The sequence below is a fragment of the Triticum dicoccoides genome, chromosome 7B, assembly GCF_002162155.2.
Source record: "Triticum dicoccoides isolate Atlit2015 ecotype Zavitan chromosome 7B, WEW_v2.0, whole genome shotgun sequence".
NCBI classification, from domain to species: Eukaryota; Viridiplantae; Streptophyta; class Magnoliopsida; order Poales; family Poaceae; genus Triticum; species Triticum dicoccoides.
Genome location: NC_041393.1, coordinates 438,134,496 through 438,141,172, shown reverse-complemented (window position 1 = coordinate 438,141,172; position 6,677 = coordinate 438,134,496).

Sequence of the window (6,677 nt, the reverse complement as noted above, 5' to 3'; positions counted from 1 at the left end):
CCTTCCCCCCTCTCCTTCTTGGTGGAAACATACTTGGACTTGGAGTCCTAGTAGGATTCCCCCTTTGGGGGCGCACCAAGGAGGGCTGGTCGGCCTCCCCTCTCCTCCTTTATATACGGGGGAAGGGGGCACCCCATAGACACACAAGTTGATTGTTTAGCCGTGTGTGGTGCCCCCCTCCGTAGATTTCCACCTCGGCCATATCGTCGTAGTGCTTAGGCGAAGCCCTGCACTGGTAACTTCATCATCGCCATCACCATGTCGTCATGCTGACTAAACTCTCCCTCGATCTCAGCTGGATCTAGAGTTCGTGGGACATCACCGAGCTGAACGTGTGCAGATCGTGGAGGTGCCGTATCTTCGGTGCTAGGATCGGTCGGATCATGAAGATGTACGACTACATCAACCGTGTTGTCATAACGCTCCCGCTTTCGGTCTACGAGGGTATGTGGACACACTCTCCCCTCTTGTTGCTATGCATCACCTAGATAGATCTTGCATGATCGTAGGATTTTTTTTGAAATTACCACGTTCCCTAACAGTGGTATCAGAGCCAGGTTTATGCGTAGATGTTATATGCACGAGTAGAACACAAAGAGTTGTGGGCAATAATAGTCATACTACTTAACAGCATGTTATACTTTGATTCGGCGGTATTGTTGGATGAAGCGGCTCAGACCGGCATTACACGTACGCTTACGCGAGACTGGTTCTACCAACGTGCTCTGCACATAGGTGGCTGGTGAGTATGTGTTTCTCCAACTTTACTTGAATCGAGTGTGGCTATGCCCGGTCCTTGTTGAAGGTTAAAACAACACACTTAACAAAAAATCGTTGTGGTTTCGATGCGTAGGTAAGAACGGTTCTTGCTAGAAGCCCGTAGCAGCCACGTAAAACTTGCAACAACAAAGTAGAGGATGTCTAACTTGTTTTTGCAGGGCTTGCTGTGACGTGATATGGTTAAGGCATGATGTGATATAAATTGTTGTATGAGTTGTAACAAAGTTATCAGCAACTAGCAGGAGCCATATGGTTGTCGCTTTATTGTATGCAATGCAATCGCCATGTAATTGTTTTACTTTATCACTAAGCGGTAGCGATAGTCGTAGTAACAATAGTTGGCGAGACGACAACGATGCTACGATGGAGATCAAGGTGTCGCGCCGATGACGATGGAGATCATGACGATGCTTCGGTGATGGAGATCATGAGCACAAGATGATGATGGCCATATCATGTCACATATTTTGATTGCATGTGATGTTTATCCTTTATGCATCTTATTTTGCTTAGAATGTCGATACCATTATAAGATGATCCCTTACTAAATTTCAAGGTACAAGTGTTCTCCCTGAGTATGCACCGTTGCTACAGTTTGTCGTGCCGAGACACCATGTGATGATCGGGTGTGATAAGCTCCACATTCACATACAACAGGTGCAAGCCAGTTTTGCACATGCAGAATACTCGGGTTAAAGTTGGCGAGCCTAGCATATGCAGATATGGCCTCGGAACACTGGAGACCAAAAGGTCGAGCGTGAATCATATAGTAGATATGATCAACATAGTGATGTTCACCATTGAAAACTACTGCATCTCACGTGATGATTGGACATGGTTTAGTTGATTTGGATCACATGATCATTTAGATGACTAGAGGTATGTCTATTTAAGTGGAAGTTCTTAAGTAATATGATTAATTGAACTTTAATTTATCATGAACTTAGTCCTGATAGTATTTTGCAAACTATGTTGTAGATCAATAGCTCGCGTTATAGCTTCCCTATGTTTTTATATGTTCCTAGAGAAAACTAAGTTGAAAGATGATAGTAGCAATGATGAGGACTAGGTCCGTGATCTGAGGTGTATCCTCATTGCTGCTCAAAAAAAATATGTCCTTGATGCACCGCTAGGTGACAGACCTATTGCAGGAGCAGATGCAGACGTTATGAACGTTTGGCTAGCTCAATATGATGACTACTTGATAGTTCAAGTGCACCAAACTTTACGGCTTAGAACCGGGACTTCAAAAATGTTTTTGAAACGTCACAGAGCATATGAAATGTTCCAAGAGCTGAAATTGGTATTTCAGACTCATGCCCATGTCAAGAGGTATGAGACCTCTGACAAGTACTTAGCCTAAAAGATGGAGGAGAATTGCTCAACTAGTGAGCATGTGCTCAGAATGTTTGGGTACTACAATCACTTGAATCAAGTGGGAGTTAATCTTCCAGATAAGATAGTGATTGACAAAGTTCTCTAGTCATCATCACCAAGTTACTGGAACTTCGTGATGAACTATTGTATGCAAGGGATGACGAAAACGATTCCTGAGCTCTTCGTAATGCTAAAATCGACAAAGGTAGAAATCAAGAAAGAGCATCAAGTGTTGATGATTAAACAAGACCACTACTTTCAAGAAAAGGGCAAAGCTAAAGAATGGGAACTTCAAGAAGAATGGCAAGCAAGTTGTCACTCCCGTGAAGAAGCCCAAAGCTAGACCAAAGCATGAAACTGAGTGCTTCTACTGCAAAGGAAATGGTCACTGGAAGCGGAAATGCCCTGAATATTTGGTGGATAAGAAGGATCGAAAAGTGAACAAGGGTATATTTGATATACAGGTTATTGATGTGTACCTTACTAGTGTGTATAGTAGCCCCTAGGTATTCGATACTTGTTCGGTTGCTAAGATTAGTAATTCGAAACAGGAGTTACATAATAAATAGAGACTAGTTAAGGGTGAAGTGACAATGTGTGCTGGAAGTAGCTCCAAGATTGATATGATCATCATCGCACACCCCCTATACTTTCGGGATTAGTGTTGAACCTAAATAAATGTTATTTGGTGTTTGCGTTGAGCATGAATATGATTAGATCATGTTTATTGCAATACGGTTATTCATTTAAGACAAAGGATAATTATTATTTTGTTTACATGAATAAAACCTTCTATGGTCATACACCCAATGTTGATGATTTATTGAATCTCGATCATAATGATACACATAATATTGATGCCAAAAATATGCAAAGTTGATAATGATAGTGCAACTTATTTGTGGCACTGCCGTTTGGGTCATATCAATGTAAAGAGCATGAAGAAACTCCATGCTGATGGACCTTTGGAATCACTTGATTATGAATCACTTGGTGCTTGCGAACCGTGCCTTATGGGCAAGATGACTAAAACTCCATTTTTTGGAACAATGGAACGAGCTACTGACTTATTGGAAATAATACATACATATGTATGCGGTCCAATGAGTGTTGAGGCTCGTGGCGGGTATCGTTATTTTCTTACCCTCACAGATGATTTGAGCAGATATGGTTATATCTACTTAACGAAACACAACTCTGAAACATTTGAAAAGGTCAAAGAATTTTAGAGTGAAGTAGAGAATCATCGTAACAAGAAAATAAAAGTTTCTATGATCTGATCATGGAGGAGAATATTTGAGTTACAAGTTTGGCCTTCATTTAAAACAATGTGGAATAGTTTCACAGCTCACGCCACCTGGAACACCACAGTGTAATGGTGTGTCCGAACGTCGTAACCGCACTTTATTGGATATGGTGTGATCTATGATGTCTGTTACCGGGTTACCACTATCGTTTTGGGGTTATGCATTAGAGACAACTGCATTCACTTTAAATAGGGCACCATCAAAATCCGTTGAGACGACGCCTTATGAACTGTGATTTGGTAACAAACCAAAGTTGTGGTTTCTTAAAGTTTGGGGCTGTAATGCTTATGTGAAAAAGCTTCAACCTGATAAGCTCGAACCCAAATCAAGGAAATGTGTCTTTATAGGATACCCAAAGGAAATTGTTGGGTACACCTTCTATCATGGATCCGAAGGCAAGATCGTTGCTAAGAATGGATCCTTTCTAGAGAAGGAGTTTCTCTCGAAAGAAGTGAGTGGGAGGAAAGTAGAACTTGATGAGGTAATTGTACCTTCTCCCGAATTGGTAAGTAGTTCATCACAAAAATCAGTTCCAGTGATTCCTACACTAATTAGTGAGGAAGCTAATGATGATGATCATGAAACTTCAGATCAAGTTACTACAGAACCTTGTAGATCTTCCAGAGTATGGTCTACACCAGAATGGTATGGTAATTCTATTCTAGAAGTCCTGTTACTAGACCATGATGAACCTACGAACTATGAGGAAGCGATGATGAGCCCAGATTCCGTGAAATGGCTTGAGGCCATGAAATCTAAGATGAGATCCATGTATGAGAACAAAGTGTGGACTTTAGTGGACTTGCACGATGATCGGCAAGCCATAGAATATAAATGGATCTTTAAGAGGAAGACAGACACTGATAGTAGTGTTACTATATACAAAGCTCGACTTGTCGCAAAAGGTTTTCGACAAGTTCACTACAATGAGATTTTCTCAACTGTAGCGGTGCTTAAATCCGTCTGAATCATGTTAGCAATTGCCATATTTTATGAAATATGGCAAATGGATATAAAAACTGCATTCCTTAAATGGATATTTCTTAAAGAAGAGTTGTATATGATGCAACCAGAAGGTTTTGTCGATCCAAAGGGTGCTAACAAAGTGTGCAAGCTCCAGCAATCCATTTATGGACTGGTGCAAGCCTCTCGGAGTTGGAATAAACGATTTGATAGTGTGATCAAAGCATATGGTTTTATACAGACTTTTGGAGAAGCCTATATTTACAAGAAAGTGAGTGGACCTCTGTAGCATTTCTAATATTATATGTGGATGACATATTCTTGATTGGAAATGATATAGAATTTCTGGGTAGCATAAAGGGATACTTGAATAAGAGTTTTCCATTGAAAGACCTCGGTGAAGCTGCTTACAAATTGGGCATCAAGATCTATAGAGATAGATCAAGACGCTTGATAAGATTTTTCAATGAGTAAATACCTTGACAAGTTTTTTAAAGAGTTAAAAATGGATCAGTCAAAGAAGGAATTCTTGCCTGTATTACAAGGTGTAAAGTTGAGTAAGACTCAAAGCCTAACCACGGCAGAAGATAGAAAGAGAATGAAAGTCATTCCCTATGCCACAGTCATAGGATCTATAAAGTATGTTGTGTTGTGTACCAGGCCTATTGTGTACCTTGCCATGAGTTTGGCAGGGGTTACAATAGTGATCTAAGAGTAGATCACTGGACAGCGGTCAAAATAATCCTTAGTGAGGACTAAGGAAATGTTTCTCGGTGATGGGGGTGATAAAGAGTTCGTCGTAAAGAGTTACGTCGATGCAAGCTTTTGCACCGATCCAGATGACTCTAAGTCTAAATCTGGATACATATTGAAAGTGGGAGCAGTTAGCTATAGTAGCTCCATGCAGAGCATTGTAGACATAGAATATTTGCAAAATGCATACGGCTCTGATTGTGATAGACCCGTTGACTAAACTTCTCTCACGAGCAAAACATGATCACACCTTAGTACTCTTTGGGTGCTAATCACATAGCGATGTGAACTAGATTATTGACTCTAGTGAACCCTTTGGGTGTTGGTCACATGGCGATGTGAACTATGGGTGTTAATCACATGCAGATGTGAACTATTGGTGTTAAATCACATGGCGATGTGAACTAGATTATTGACTATAGTGCAAGTGGGAGACTGAAGGAAATACGCGCTAGAAACAATAATAAGGTTATTATTTATTTCCTTATTTCATTATAAATGTTTATTATTCATGCTAGAATTGTATTAACCGGAAACTTAGTACATGTGTGAATACATAGACAAAACATATTGACCCTAGTATGCCTCTACTTGACTAACTCATTAATCAAAGATGGTTATGTTTCCTAACCATAGACATGTGTTGTCATTTGATGAACGGTGTCACATCCTTAGGAGAATGATGTGATGGACATGACCCATCCCTTAGCTTAGCATTGTGATCGTTACAGTTTCATTGCTACTGCTTTCTTCATGACTTATACAAGTTCCTCAGACTATGAGATTACGCAACTCTTGGATAACGGAGGAACACTTTGTGTGCTACCAAATGTCACAACGTAAAAGGGTGATTATAAAGGTGCTCTACAGGTGTCTCCGAAGGTGTTTGTTGGGTTGGCATAGATCGAGATTAGGATTTGTCACTCTGATTAGGATTTGTCACTCCGTGTTTCGGAGAAGTATCTCTGGGCCATCTCGGCAATACTCATCACTATAAGCCTTGCAAGCATTGTGATTAATGAGTTAGTTGCGGGATGAAGTATTACTAAATGAGTAAAGATACTTGTCGATAACAAGATTGAACTAGTTATGATGATACCGATGATCGAATCTCAGGCAAGTAACATACCGATGACAAAGGGAACAACATATGTTGTTATGCGGTTTGACCGATAAAGATCTTCATAGAATATGTAGGAACCAATATGAGCATCCAGGTTTCCCTATTGGTTATTGACCCGATACGTGTCTCGGTCATGTCTACATAGTTCTCGAACCCGTAGGGTCCACACGCTTAACATTCGATGACGATTGGTATTATGAGTTTATGTGATATGATGTACCGAAGATTGTTCAGAGTTCCATATGTGATCACGGACATGGCAAGGAGTTTCGAAATGGTCGAGACATAAAGATTGATATATTGGACGACTATATTCGGACACCAGAAGTGTTCCGGAGAAGTTTCGGATAAAACCGGAGTGCCGGAGGGCTACC